Below are 13,252 nucleotides of genomic sequence, written 5' to 3'. Positions count from 1 at the left end.
CTACTATTAGAAAAAAAAAAAAAAAGGAGCGCTAATTAATTGTTCAATATCTGATACGCCGGTGATAATATAAAATAACGTGTTTATAGTTTATAGAAGTTTATAGTGTTTATGGTAAATGAAGAAAAGTCATTAAGTTATATACAAGTTCTATAAATGCAAACATTGAAAAGCATGTTTGTTGTTATTCCTATATAGGATTTAGTATTATTTGTGTTTTCTTGTTTTTTGCTATGTTTTCTCCCCTGTCGTTTATTGTTATTTTGCGGGCTTGCACGCCTTGGTTGTTGTGTACAAAACGATACATAGAAAATGGGAAAACGTGTTACTGTGTGGGAACAGCTCTAGTAAGACGGGCGACCCGCCACTTAAAGGTACACATGTAAGGTACATGTATGATAACTATGGAGTGAAGCGGTGCGTTTGACTGGACAATAGGTGACAGAAAATTAAGGTTTCCAGAAGATGGGACTTTTGATTCAGATAGACTTGAGCACCTAAAAACGGTTTTGCAAAATAGGAATACAAAGCATTAAGAAATGAGAAACCAAAGCTAGCTATCTTAAAACATTTGTTAGAGAAAAGAAAGAAAAGACAACAGGCATAATTCAATCTGAATGCCCCGAAGACAAATTAAAAATATATATATATGTTTTTCAGTATAAATGACAGTCCTCAAGATACTGAAGGAAAATTACTAGATAAGTAATAAATAAGGGTAGTTTGAGACACTGCAGGTCAATATAACATGCCAACCAAAACCATGGTATCTGAATTTACTATGGATATAAATTAATATGTGTCTCTTTGTATGTTTGTACGTTTTCAGTTTGCGCAAGGTAAATGTCCATATTTTTACTTTTTCATGTACTGTATAGTCCAGAATATGACTAAGAGAGTCATAAGTCACAAATAGTTACAGAATGATAGCTAAAAAACGCCAGTTAAATATGTTGTAATAACAGACCTACAAGAAAGTCAGCATTTAACTGTACACAGAATGCTATTGCAAACAGAAATAATAATACAAAATTAAGTTATTTAAATAGGTCTTACGAATACAGAAGTTAAAAGTAACATGTTAGAAATGGAATTAGAGCCAAATTTAGAAATAGGAATCCGAGGCAACCACAAACATTCGGTGAAGGTTTCTTACATATTGATAAATAGATAACCAGATACTCCAGGAAATTAACGATGTGCTCATTTGGAAGCTATGAGTTCCACAATGAAGAGTTTTTAAATCCCTAGAAATAGATCCCTAAATACAATGTGTAGGTAAGAAATTAACTATTGATCAGTTCAATCTGGATTCGGGAACAGTTCTTCTGAACCTGTACTGGTGTAGATTGGACTTCAATAGGAGGAAGTGACACAATAAAGACATGAGCCGCGCAGGAGGACAGTCTTAGTGCCCACGCAGGTTCTTAGTTGGGGAAATCATTGACTGGACACATTTTTTGAAAATGTGCTTTCCTGAAGTACCTGGACATCATTATTGAGATCAATGAAAAGGCTTATTTTCCAAAGATTAAATACATTCATTAACTACAATAATGTAGTGAAATGTATATAAATAGTAATAATACAAATCGATCAAATATAACTTGCATTTTCTTGTAAGAAATTAGGAATAGGAGAAAGAACAGCTGTTGGGATGCAGTGCGATGTTATCCAAAATTGAAAGCGGTTGAGAAAGGAGAGTTTGTTCTGTGTGAGACAAATGTACTGCCACGAGAGACTCTGATGGTGATTGACTGGAATATGAGGGAAAATAATGAAGTTACTACAGGTATAACTAAAGGTGTAACATAACTAATTTAATGAAACATAGTCATGGCAAGTTATAAAACTGTTTGGAAATAGTCCTTTCACAAACAGAAATACCCTATCAATTAGGAAGAGGGGGGCAGGGGGCAAGGGCCGTATGTGCTCCTCTGCTCCCCCTGTTCGCCTGAGCAGACAAGCAGCCTGAGATGAGAGAGAGAGAGAGAGAGAGAGAGAGAGAGAGAGAGAGAGAGAGAGAGAGAGAGAGAGAGAGAGAGAGAGAGAGAGAGAAGTCAGAGACAAGGCAGAGACTGTAAGTACGTGTAAGGGTTCATAACTTATTACAAACAGAGCAAGAGTGTAATGAATGGTAATTTACACTGCTTGTATTAATAATGATAATAATATTGATGTTGATACAGACGAATACATCACATACTAGATGACAACCGCATAAAACTAATAATAATGAAAATAGGAATAATAGGAGTATGGAAATAATTTCAAATTATGGTTTATTGGTAAAAAATGAATTGAGAAACAAAGATTAATAACTGCCATCATTTACCCAACTACTATTAACTATGGTGTTGAAGGAGCTGCTGTAATAGTTATTGTAATGTTCTCAGGTATTTAAGTTAGATAAAAGGACAAAGATAAGCACATTGTTTTGAAACTTTGACAACTCCACACAAAAAGAGTATCTACACTAGGAAGTAAAGCTGATTCAATAAACACAGGAGATATGATGCTGCTGACGACAGCTGAGTGCTGTACTGAAATAATTTGATAAATGAGATAAATTGGAATCAAGATTATTATTATTTTGAATTGTCCCTTTACTAGAAACCTTATAGATTGTGCGAATGTCAACTAATGTGATAGAGATGCCTTTTATAAGGACGATCTCTGATGTTGTGTGAACCACACATTGTGTCTTCAGACTGATTTATTCCACATGGCAGATATGCATATTATGAATCGTGTCCTGAAGGAACCGATGTCTGACCCATATGGAGAAGATGCTGGTGTTCTTGTTGAGACACAGTAGGCCGAGGGCGCGGCTTTAAAGACAGCCTCACAGCAACTTGAACAGACCAATGCTGAGGTCCACTACGCTGAAGTGATGCTTGACTCAGTGGAGAAATAAGTTAAAATACTATAATTAAAGGTTTTCCAGATTATAGGAATCTACAATATATTGTGAAACTGCTCAGATGACGTCCGCAGTAGCACATATTCTTCTATTGATAGTTTAATTTATAATGTACTATTAGTGGAGATGTCACATTATTCAAATGAATAGAATGACAGCCATGAAGTCAGAATCAGTCCATTGCCCTTCACTTAAGATTTGTACAATGTATAATGTTTATAAATCAAAACGCAACAAATATATGTACAATACAGTTTACAAACTGAATTTGTAAAAAAGAATGTTTTGCTGACTTTTGTATTCTCTTTGAAGCAACAAAATGTATGTGTTATGTATGTCGTAACTAGGGTTTGACTTTTATGACCTGGGGCTGGATGAAATTTAATTTGAGATGCACTGTAAAAGCTCCAGGAAATTGCAACTGGCCACTGCACCTTCCATAAGAGAGCTCAAACATTTGCTAATGCATTGGTTGCCTCACAGGCACTCTTTCCCTGGTTTGCCCATGTGGCGCATGGTGTTGGCCACACGGGCAAAGGGGGGATGTGTGCATCAGTCTTTTAAATTGGTTTGCCCCAGGTTTTATAGTAACAGCTTAGCAATATTGTAGAACTTGCCACATTTGTCAAGCTCATAATCCTGCAATATGCAAATAGATTGTGTTCAAAAGCTTAAATGTTGTGGATATGAATATATACTTGTAATAATATATAGGTGTTCTAAATGGGTTGAAGCCTATCCCGTAGGAAGGCTGAAGTAGTAAAAGTAGCAAAAATACAGTTAAGGGATGTTATATGTAGATTTCGCATTCCAGGGAAATTTCCAGTGATAGGAACACTCACTTCACTGGGACAATAGTGCAGGAACTATGCAAAGCCCTGCGAGGTAAACAACATTTTCACTGCCCCATCAGGCTCAGTCAGCTGGAGCAGTGGAGAAACAAAATGGGATATTAAAGAATAAGCTGTCTAATATATGCAAACAAACAGGACTCAAACGTCCAGATCCCCTTCCTATAGTCCTAATGACAATGAAATCGTCAGCAAATTGAGAAAAACAGGTCTTTCTCCGTGTGAGATTATTATGGGATGACTTATGAGACTCTCCATCACTCCTCCATTGTCTGTAAGGGAAATGGACATCCACTTGATGGATGATGCTATGTTGTCTTTTTGTATGGGACTAACACGTGCTTTCGAAGCTGTCCATTCACAGATGAAAGCCGCCCAGACTGAACCATCCCAGCAGGTTTACCACCCCTTCCAGCAAGGTGACTGTGTATATCAAAGCACACAAGAGAAAGTCCTCCCAACAGCCCAGGTGGACAGGGCCCTACCAGGTGCTCCTGACCACCCACACAGCTGTGAAGTGCCTAGGAACGACGACATGGATCCACTCCTCACACTGCAAACTTGCCAATCGAGGCGAACAGCACAACCCTGGTGGAGAACAGAGGGATAAAGGAATTGTTCTTCCACATCAGATTTGACATTACTGTATGTATGCAGGCCCTTGTAATTGCTTTTCCAATACTGCCAACTGGTTATTGATGATTGATTTCACATTGTGGTACGAGTATCGAGTGAAATGAGTGCTATCCACCTCAACAACACAGCGATAACATGGAGCCGGCAGGTGATCCAGGTCACAATAGAGGTCAAGCAGTGGGAGGAGGAAGACGTGGTGGTCAAAGGTGTAGCGTAAGGTACACTTATAAAATTCAATTAAAGAAGTGAATTTATAGTATCACCTTATCACGAATCCTGGAATCTTGTAGAACTCAATTTCTGTAATAATTGGACGCAGACACCAATTCCAAAGATATAAATTGTCAAATTTATTCAAAAACAAAGACTAAATGTAGCACTACACTAATTATACAAAAGGGAAAAACTAATTAAAATTCAACTCTAGATCAACAAATCAAAGACAAATCACTTCCGTGACCAAATCAAAGACCATGGGATCGCATATGATAACACACAAATCATTAAACAAAAAAGGTTATAAACACATTGACTACAATACCGGTTAGTAAGACGAAGGTGAGTCTCTCATTAGTATTGTTAGTCAGACATTCAATAACTATGCAGGTTAGTATTTATGTCAGGTAACTTCTCGTTATATATATATCAGTCTCATTAACGTTTAGGTGGAGAGAAAGATCCTATCATTACTTGTTACCACAATTTCCCTTAACTGATTATTATTCAATGATTAAGGATAGGCAGGGCCACCTATAATCTGGTGTCTATTAACTTGTGTCAATTTCAGACTAAACAGTTAAACAGGAATGAGAAGATATTTCTCGGCGTTGACAGATTTTATTTCTAAAATTATCAACAAAACAGTTGAATGCAACACACATTTATATTTAAGAAAACTAAATGATATTACACATTCTAGAGTTATGAATCACAGATTAACATTTCTAATTGATTTCTCAAATGTCATGAATCACAAACTCCAAACTGTTAAACTTATGTGAACTTCGTCGCAGAGAGGCCTCTCTGGCTTCGGGCTCAGATAACAGCACACGGCACGAGGTCCGTGTGGTTTGGAACAAAGGCAGTCCGGTTCGGCTTTGTCCAAGAACTTCCACTCAGTCGATGCACCTGGAAGTTGGGGTTTCGCGAATGTAGAGTCTTTTCCAAACAGATTTTCCACTGGTTTGAAGGCTCCAAGGTTGTGCACAAAATCTTCTTTGTAAGCAGGGTTCCACCGTAGTTACTTGAAGACAAAGTCTTTGAGGAAAGCAGGGCCCTGTTTGTTCCAAGGGTCAAGTTTCTTAAGACTCAAATAGCTATTTAAGTGACTGACACTTTCGTATTCAGTCGACTTAGTCAATTGTCCAGCTGTAAAACTCCACTGATCAGGTGGGTCTGTGAAGTTATTTATTTAATAAAGTCCTTTAAAATAATTCTTCGCTCAATCTCCTTCTCATAGTTTAACTCTTCTGTTGCCGGCAAAGACTTGGTTGGTTTCTGATTCCGGTTCTGGCAACAGAGCTACAGGTTGAGCTGTGGCAGCGAGTTTCTGGTTCAGGTGAGAGAAAGAGAGAGAGAAAGACTGTCCACTGTTCCTTATAGTCTGTCAGATCAGTAGGTGATTGGTCCCTGAGTTCTTGAGATTGGATTTCGGTTTCAGCCCCCAGTGTCCTATTGGAGGGAGGCTTTATTTATGACTGATGTCAATCCATGCCATCTTTTGGAAATGCCGGTTGGCCTGGGTTCGTAGCTCTATGTCGGGATTTCGGCTCTCATCCACTTCAAAGAGTTTTTATCACCTACGGGCCCCTTTCTCCAGACATCTCATAGCAGAATTCCAAACTATTTGGCCTCTTCTCGGTGCCATCCTCCCCAAAACTGTCACTTTGATGCAAACCAGTTCCAAGCTGATGAGCTAAGGAAATCTGATAACTTTGGGGGGGGAGAGGTCTTCTTTAGATCAGTGCTTCAGCTCAGAGCCCAAATGCTCTTATCCAAATACACCCAACATAACGCTACATATGTATGTATGTATGTATATATGTGTAGAAGGAAAATTAGAAATTATTTTCTTACACCTGTTTTTCTCTCTTGTATACTTAAGAAAGATACGGTCAAGCTAGAAGGTCAGCCCAGAAGATAGTTTGATTTCTGTTTGTTATTTACGATGAGAACCATGGAGACATTGTCAAACGGTATGACCTACGTGCCTGTTCCCTAAAACCATGTGTTGACCTATGAACTCTGTTCTATAATGATATATGTTCTGCTTAGTTAGCCTTTAAGATAACATAGTAATGACTTTCTAGCATGTATGGATGTATGTATGTATGTATATATATGTATATATGTATATGTATGTATGTCCAATTGCTTTGACAATACAAATGAATTGAATTGAGAGGAAGAGATAGAGAGAGAGAGAGAGAGAGAGAAAGAGAGAGAGAGAGACAGACAGACAGACAGACAGCTCAGCGATGACATCACGAGCCTCTCTCAGCTGACTGCTATGACATCACAGAGCACGTACATTCCGTTGCTTGTCGTCTGTCAACCACTCAGTCACTGCTAGCCAGACTGTCCCTAAGACAAAGTGTACAATACTTCAATTATATCTCCTCCAGACAGATAAAGAGTATTAAGAGCTACGATGAAGTTACCCAGGAGACGTAAAAAGCTTGCATCACCTGGTATTTCCTGGAGGTCACCCATCCAAGTACTAACCAGGCCCTGGCCCGTTTAGTTTCCAAGGTCTGACGAGATCGGGCACGTTCAGGACGGTGTGGCCGCAAGCCGAGATGCCTGGCTGCATGATGTCTCTTAAAGGCTGGCGGGTATTGACGGAATTTCCAGCAAAAAATAAAAAATAAAAAAATAAAAAAATGGAGGGAAAAATAACAGTGCAGGAAAGGGTGTTGAAAGTAGCCGGGAACGTGTACAATTCTTCAATTATATCTCCTCCAGACAGAAAGAGAGTATTAAGAGCTACGATGAAGTTACCCAGGAGACGTAAAAAGCTTGCAGCACCTGGTATTTCTAGGAGATCTCCCATCCAAGTACTGACCAGGCCATGCCCCGTTTAGCTTCCGAGATCTGACGAGACGGGGTGCGTCCAGGACGGTGTAGCCGCAAGCCGAGAGGCCTGGCTGCATGATGTCTCTTAAAGGCTGACGGGTGTTGACGGAACTTCCAGCAAATAAAAAAAGAAAAATGGAGGGAAAAATATCAGTTCAGCAAAGGGTGATGAAAGTAGCCGGGTACGTGTACATTTCTTCAATTATATCTCCTCCAGACAGAAAGAGAGTATTAAGATCTACGATGATGTTACCCAGGAGACGTATAAAGCTTGCAGCACCTGGTATTTCCAGGAGGTCACCCATCCAAGTACTGACCAGGCCCTGCCCTGTTTAGCTTCCGAGATCTGATGAGATCGGTCGCGTTCAGGACGGCGTGGCCGCAACCCGAGACGCCTGGCAGCATGATGTCTCTTAAAGGCGGGCGGGTTTTGACGGACCTTCCAGCAAAAAAAAAAAGAAAAAAGAAAAATGGAGGGAAAAATATCAGTGCAGCAAAGGGTGTTGAAAGTTGCCGGGTACGTGTACATTTCTTCAATTGTATCTTCTCCTGACAGAAAGAGAGTATTAAGCGCTACGATGAAGTTACCCAGGAGACGTAAAAAGTTTGCAGTACCTAGTTTTTCCAGGAGGTCACCAATCCAAATACTGACCAGGTCCTGCCACGTTTTGCTTCCTAGATCTGACAAGATCGGGCGCGTTCAGGACGGTGTGGCCGCAAGCCAAAAAGCCTGGCTGCATGATGTCTCTTAAAGGCTGGCGGGTATTGACGGAACTTCCAGCAAAAAAAAGAAAAATGGAGGGAAAAATACCAGTGCAGCAAATGGTGTTGAAAGTAGCCGGGTACGTGTACAAATCCTCAATTATAACACCTCCAGACAGAAAGAGAGTATTAAGAGCTACAATGAAGTTACTCAGGAGACTAAAAAGCTTGCAGCACCAGGTATTTCCAGGAGGTCTCACATTCAAGTACTGACCAGGTCCTGCCCCGTTTAGCTTCCGAGATCTGATGAGATCGGGCGCGTTCAGGACGGTGTGGCCGCAAACCTAGAGGCCTGGCTGCATGATGTCTCTAAAAGGCTGGCGGGTATTGACGGAACATCCAAGAAAAAAAAATAAAAAAAAAATAGAAAAATGGAGGGAAAAATATCAGTGCAGGAAAGGGTGTTGAATGTAGCCGGGTACGTGTACAATACTTCAATTATATCTCCTCCAGACAGAAAGAGAGTATTAAGAGCTACGATGAAGTTACCCAAGTGACGAAAAAAGCTTGCAGCACCTGGTATTTCCAGGAGGTCACCCATCCAAGTACTGACCAGGCCCTGCCCCATTCAGCTTCCGAGATCTGACGAGATCGGGTGCGTTCAGGACGGTGTGGCCGCAAGCCAAGAGGCCTGGATGTATGAAGTCTCTTAAAGGCTGGCGGGTAATGACGGAAGTTCCAGCAAAAAAAAAAGAAATAAGAAAAATGGAGGGAAAAATATCAGTGCAGCAAAGGGTGTTAAATGTAGCTGGGTACGTGTACAATACTTCAATTATATCTCCTCCAGACAGAAAGCGAGTATTAAGAGCTACGATGAAGTTACCCAAGTGATGTAAAAAGCTTGCAGCACCTGGTATCTCCAGGAGGTCTCCCATCTAAGTACTGACCAGGCCCTGCCCCGTTTAGCTTCCGAGATCTGACGAGATCGTGCGCATTCAGGACAGTGTGGCCACAAGCCGAGATGCCTGGCTGCATGATGTCTCTTAAAGGCTGGAGGATATTGACAGAACTTCCAGCAAAATAAAGAAGAAAAAAGAAAAATGGAGGGAAAAATATCAGTGCAGCAAAGGGAGTTGAAAGTAGCCGGGTACGTGTACAATTCTTCAATTATATCTCCTCCAGACAGAAAGAGAGTATTAAGAGCTATGATGAAGTTACCCAGGAGACGTAAGAAGCTTGCAGCACCTGGTATTTCCAGGAGGTCTCCCATCCAAGTACAGAATAGACACTGCCCCGTTTAGCTTCCGAGATCTGATGAGATTGGGCGCGTTCAGGACGGTGTGGCCGCAATCCAAGAGGCCTGGCTGCATGATGTCTCTTAAAGGCTGGCGGGTATTGACGGAACAGCCAGCAAAAAAAAAAGAAATAAGAAAAATGGAGTGAAAAATTTCAGTGCAGCAAAGGGAGTTGAAAGTAGCCGGGTACGTGTACAATTCTTCAATTATATCTCCTCCAGACAGAAAGAGAGTATTAAGAGCTATGATGAAGTTACCCAGGAGATGTAAGAAGCTTGCAGCACCTGGTATTTCCAGGAGGTCTCCCATCCAAGTACTGATCAGGCCCTGCCCCGTTTAGCTTCCGAGATCTGACGAGATCGGGTGCATTCAGGACGGTGTGGCCACAAGCCAAGACGCCTGGCTGCATGATGTCTCTTAAAGGTTGGCGGGTATTGACGGAACTTCCAGCAGAAAAATAAAATAAAAATAAAAATAAAAAGATGGATGGAAAAATATCAGTGCAGCAAAGGGTGTTGACAGTAGCTGGGTACGTGTACAATACTTCAATTATATCTCCTCCAGACAGAAAGAGAGTATTATGAGCTACGATGAAGTTCCCTAGGAGACGTAAAAAGCTTGCAGCACCTGGTATTTCCAGGAGGTCTCCCATCCAAGTACAGACCAGGCCCTGCCCCGTTTAGGTTCCGAGATCTGACGAAATCGGGCACGTTCAGGACGGTGTGGCTGCAAACAAAGAGGCCTGGCTGCATGATGTCTCTTAAAGGCTGGCGGGTATTGATGGAACTTCCAGCAAAAAAAATAAGAAAAAAGAAAAATGGAGAGAAACAAATCAGTGCAGCAAAGGGTTTTGAAAGTAGCCGGATACGTGTACAATTCTTCAATTATATCTCCTCCAGACAGAAAGAGAGTAAAAAGAGCTACGATGAAGTTTCCCAGGAGACGTAAAAATCTTGCAGCACCTGGTATTTCCAGGAGGTCACCCATCGAAGTACTGACCAGGCCCTGCCCCATTTAGCTTCCGAGATCTGACGAGATCGGGCGCGTTCATGACGGTGTGGCCGAAAGCCAAGAGGCCTGGCTGCATGATGTCTCTAAAAGGCTGGCGGGTATTGACGGAACATCCAAGAAAAAAAAATAAAAAAAAAATTGAAAAATGGAGGGAAAAATATCAGTGCAGGAAAGGGTGTTGAAAGTAGCCGGGTACGTGTACAATACTTCAATTATATCTCCTCCAGACAGAAAGAGAGTATTAAGAGCTACGATGAAGTTACCCAAGTGACGATAAAAGCTTGCAGCACCTGGTATTTCCAGGAGGTCACCCATCCAAGTACTGACCAGGCCCTGCCCCGTTCAGCCTCCGAGATCTGACAAGATCGGGCGCGTTCAGGACGGTGTGGCCGCAAGCCGAGAGGCCTGGCTGCATGATGTCTCTTAAAGGCTGGCGGGTATTGACGGAACTTCCAGCAAAAAAAAAAAGAAAAAAGAAAAATGGAGTGAAAAATATCAGTGCAGCAAAGGGTGTTAAAAGTAGCCGGGTACGTGTACAATACTTCAATTATATCTCATTCAGACAGAAAGAGAGTATTAAGAGCTACGATGAAGTTACCCAAGTGACGTAATAAGCTTGCAGCACCTGGTATTTCCAGGAGGTCTCCCATCCAAGTACTGATCAGGCACTGCCCCGTTTAGCTTCCGAGATCTAACGAGATCGGGCGCATTCAGGACGGTGTGGCCACAAGCCAAGACGCCTGGCTGCATGATGTCTCTTAAAGGTTGGCGGGTATTGACGGAACTTCCAGCAGAAAAATAAAATAAATATAAAAATAAAAAAATGGATGGAAAACTATCAGTGCAGGAAAGGGTGTTGAAAGTAGCCGGGTACGTGTACAATTCTTCAATTATATCTCCTCCAGACAGATAGAGAGTATTAAGAGCTACGATGAAGTTACCCAGGAGACGTAAAAAGCTTGCAGCACCTGGTATTTCTAGGAGTTCTCACATTCAAGTACTGACCAGGCCCTGCCCCGTTTAGCTTCCGAGATCTGATGAGTTCGGGCGCGTTCAGGACAATGTGTCCGCATGCCAAGAGGCCTGGCTGCATGATGTCTCTTAAAGGCTGGAGGGTATTGACGGAACTTCCAGCAAAAAAAAAAAAAAAAAAGAAAAATGGAGGGAAAAATATCAGTGCAGCAAAGGCTGTTGAAAGTAGCAGGGTACGTGTACAATTCCTCAATTATAACACCTCCAGACAGATAGAGAGTATTAAGAGCTACGATGAAGTTACCCAGGAGACATAAAAAGCTTGCAGCACCAGGTATTTCCAGGGGGTCTCCCATCCAAGTACTGACCAGGCCCTGCCCCGTTTAGTTTCCGAGATCTGACGAGATCGGGCGCATTCAGTACGGTGTGGCCACAAGCCGAGAGTCCTGGCTGCATGATGTCTCTTAAAGACTGGCGGGTATTGACGGAACTTCCAGCAAAAAAAAAAGAAAAAAATAAATAGAAAAATGGAGGGAAAAATATCAGAGCAGCAAAGGGTGTTGAATGTAGCCGGTTACGTGAACAATTCTTCAATTATATCTCCTCCAGACAGAAAGAGAGTGTTAAGAGCTACGATAAAGTTACCCAGGAGACGTAAAAAGCTTGCAGCACCAGGTATTTCCAGGAGGTCCCACATTCAAGTAATGACCAGGCCCTGCCCCGTTTAGCTTCCGAGATCTGACGAGATGGGGCGCGTTCAGGACGGTGTGGTTGCAAGCCAAGAGGCCTGGCTGCATGATGTCTCTTAAACGCTGGAGGGAATTGATGGAACTTCCAGCAAGAAAAAAAAAAAAAAAAAATAGAAAAATGGAGAGAAAAATATCAGTGCAGCAAAGGGTGTTGAAAGTAGCAGGGTACGTGTACAATTCTTCAATTATATCTCCTGCAGACAGAAAGAGAGTATTAAGAGCTACGATGAAGTTACCCAGGAGACGTAAAAAGCTTGCAGCACCTGGTATTTCTAGGAGGTCTCCCATCCAAGTACTGACCAGGCCCTGCCCCGTTTAGTTTCCGTGATCTGACGAGATCAGGACTGTGTGGCCACAAGCCAAGAGGCCTGGCTGCATGATGTCTCTTAAAGGTTGGCGGGTATTGACGGAACTTCCAGCAAAAAAAAAAAAAAAGAAAAATGGATGGAAAAATATCAGTGCAGCAATGGGTGTTGACAGTAGCTGGGTACGTGTACAATACTTCAATTATATCTCCTCCAGACAGATAGAGAGTATTAAGAGCTACGATAAAGTTACCCAGGAGACGTAAAAGCTTGCAGCAACAGGTATTTCCAGGAGGTCTCACATTCAAGTACTGACCAGGTCCTGCCCCGTTTAGCTTCCGAGATCTGACGAGATCGGGCGCGTTCAGGACGGTGTGGCCAAAAGCCAAGAGGCCTGGCTGCATGATGTCTCTTAAAGGTTGGCGGGTATTGACGGAACTTCCAGCAAAAAAAAAAAAAAAAAAAAAGAGAAAAGAAAAATGGATGGAAAAATATCAGTGCAGCAAAGGGTGTTGACAGTAGCTGGGTACGTGTACAATACTTCAATTATATCTCCTCCAGACAGATAGAGAGTATTAAGAGCTACGATAAAGTTACCCAGGAGACGTAAAAGCTTGCAGCACGAGGTATTTCCAGGAGGTCTCACATTCAAGTACTGACCAGGTCCTGCCCCGTTTAGCTTCCGAGATCTGACGAGATCGGGCACGTTCAGGACGGTGTGGCCGCAATCCGA

At 41.9% G+C, this 13,252-nt stretch overlaps 3 non-coding genes and 15 pseudogenes across 3 annotated transcripts; all 18 read right to left on the bottom strand.

Annotated features, from left to right (window-relative positions):
- Positions 1-7,085: 7,085 nt before the first annotated feature.
- On the bottom strand, positions 7,086-7,204 carry LOC136720150 (uncharacterized; annotated as a pseudogene).
- Positions 7,205-7,425: 221 nt separating this feature from the next.
- LOC136720215 (uncharacterized) lies at positions 7,426-7,544 on the bottom strand (annotated as a pseudogene).
- A 209-nt stretch (positions 7,545-7,753) lies between these two features.
- LOC136720272 (5S ribosomal RNA) lies at positions 7,754-7,872 on the bottom strand. Its single transcript, XR_010805436.1, has one exon. It is a non-coding gene; the product is annotated as a 5S ribosomal RNA (ribosomal RNA).
- A 216-nt stretch (positions 7,873-8,088) lies between these two features.
- Positions 8,089-8,207, bottom strand: LOC136720254 (uncharacterized; annotated as a pseudogene).
- A 205-nt stretch (positions 8,208-8,412) lies between these two features.
- LOC136720301 (uncharacterized) lies at positions 8,413-8,531 on the bottom strand (annotated as a pseudogene).
- A 220-nt stretch (positions 8,532-8,751) lies between these two features.
- Positions 8,752-8,870, bottom strand: LOC136720255 (5S ribosomal RNA). The gene has a single exon (XR_010805421.1). It is a non-coding gene; the product is annotated as a 5S ribosomal RNA (ribosomal RNA).
- A 215-nt stretch (positions 8,871-9,085) lies between these two features.
- Positions 9,086-9,204, bottom strand: LOC136720161 (uncharacterized; annotated as a pseudogene).
- A 216-nt stretch (positions 9,205-9,420) lies between these two features.
- On the bottom strand, positions 9,421-9,539 carry LOC136720244 (uncharacterized; annotated as a pseudogene).
- Positions 9,540-9,754: 215 nt separating this feature from the next.
- Positions 9,755-9,873, bottom strand: LOC136720249 (5S ribosomal RNA). Its single transcript, XR_010805420.1, has one exon. It is a non-coding gene; the product is annotated as a 5S ribosomal RNA (ribosomal RNA).
- A 224-nt stretch (positions 9,874-10,097) lies between these two features.
- On the bottom strand, positions 10,098-10,216 carry LOC136720152 (uncharacterized; annotated as a pseudogene).
- A 216-nt stretch (positions 10,217-10,432) lies between these two features.
- On the bottom strand, positions 10,433-10,551 carry LOC136720186 (uncharacterized; annotated as a pseudogene).
- Positions 10,552-10,771: 220 nt separating this feature from the next.
- On the bottom strand, positions 10,772-10,890 carry LOC136720142 (uncharacterized; annotated as a pseudogene).
- Positions 10,891-11,106: 216 nt separating this feature from the next.
- Positions 11,107-11,225, bottom strand: LOC136720284 (uncharacterized; annotated as a pseudogene).
- A 224-nt stretch (positions 11,226-11,449) lies between these two features.
- LOC136720227 (uncharacterized) lies at positions 11,450-11,568 on the bottom strand (annotated as a pseudogene).
- A 216-nt stretch (positions 11,569-11,784) lies between these two features.
- Positions 11,785-11,903, bottom strand: LOC136720128 (uncharacterized; annotated as a pseudogene).
- A 222-nt stretch (positions 11,904-12,125) lies between these two features.
- Positions 12,126-12,244, bottom strand: LOC136720240 (uncharacterized; annotated as a pseudogene).
- A 542-nt stretch (positions 12,245-12,786) lies between these two features.
- LOC136720235 (uncharacterized) lies at positions 12,787-12,905 on the bottom strand (annotated as a pseudogene).
- A 225-nt stretch (positions 12,906-13,130) lies between these two features.
- On the bottom strand, positions 13,131-13,249 carry LOC136720210 (uncharacterized; annotated as a pseudogene).
- Positions 13,250-13,252: the final 3 nt, after the last annotated feature.

Source organism: Amia ocellicauda, unplaced genomic scaffold, assembly GCF_036373705.1.
Source record: "Amia ocellicauda isolate fAmiCal2 unplaced genomic scaffold, fAmiCal2.hap1 HAP1_SCAFFOLD_102, whole genome shotgun sequence".
NCBI lineage: Eukaryota > Metazoa > Chordata > Actinopteri > Amiiformes > Amiidae > Amia > Amia ocellicauda.
The sequence above is the reverse complement of the archived record's forward strand: the minus strand, read 5'-3'. Positions and strand labels throughout refer to the sequence as shown.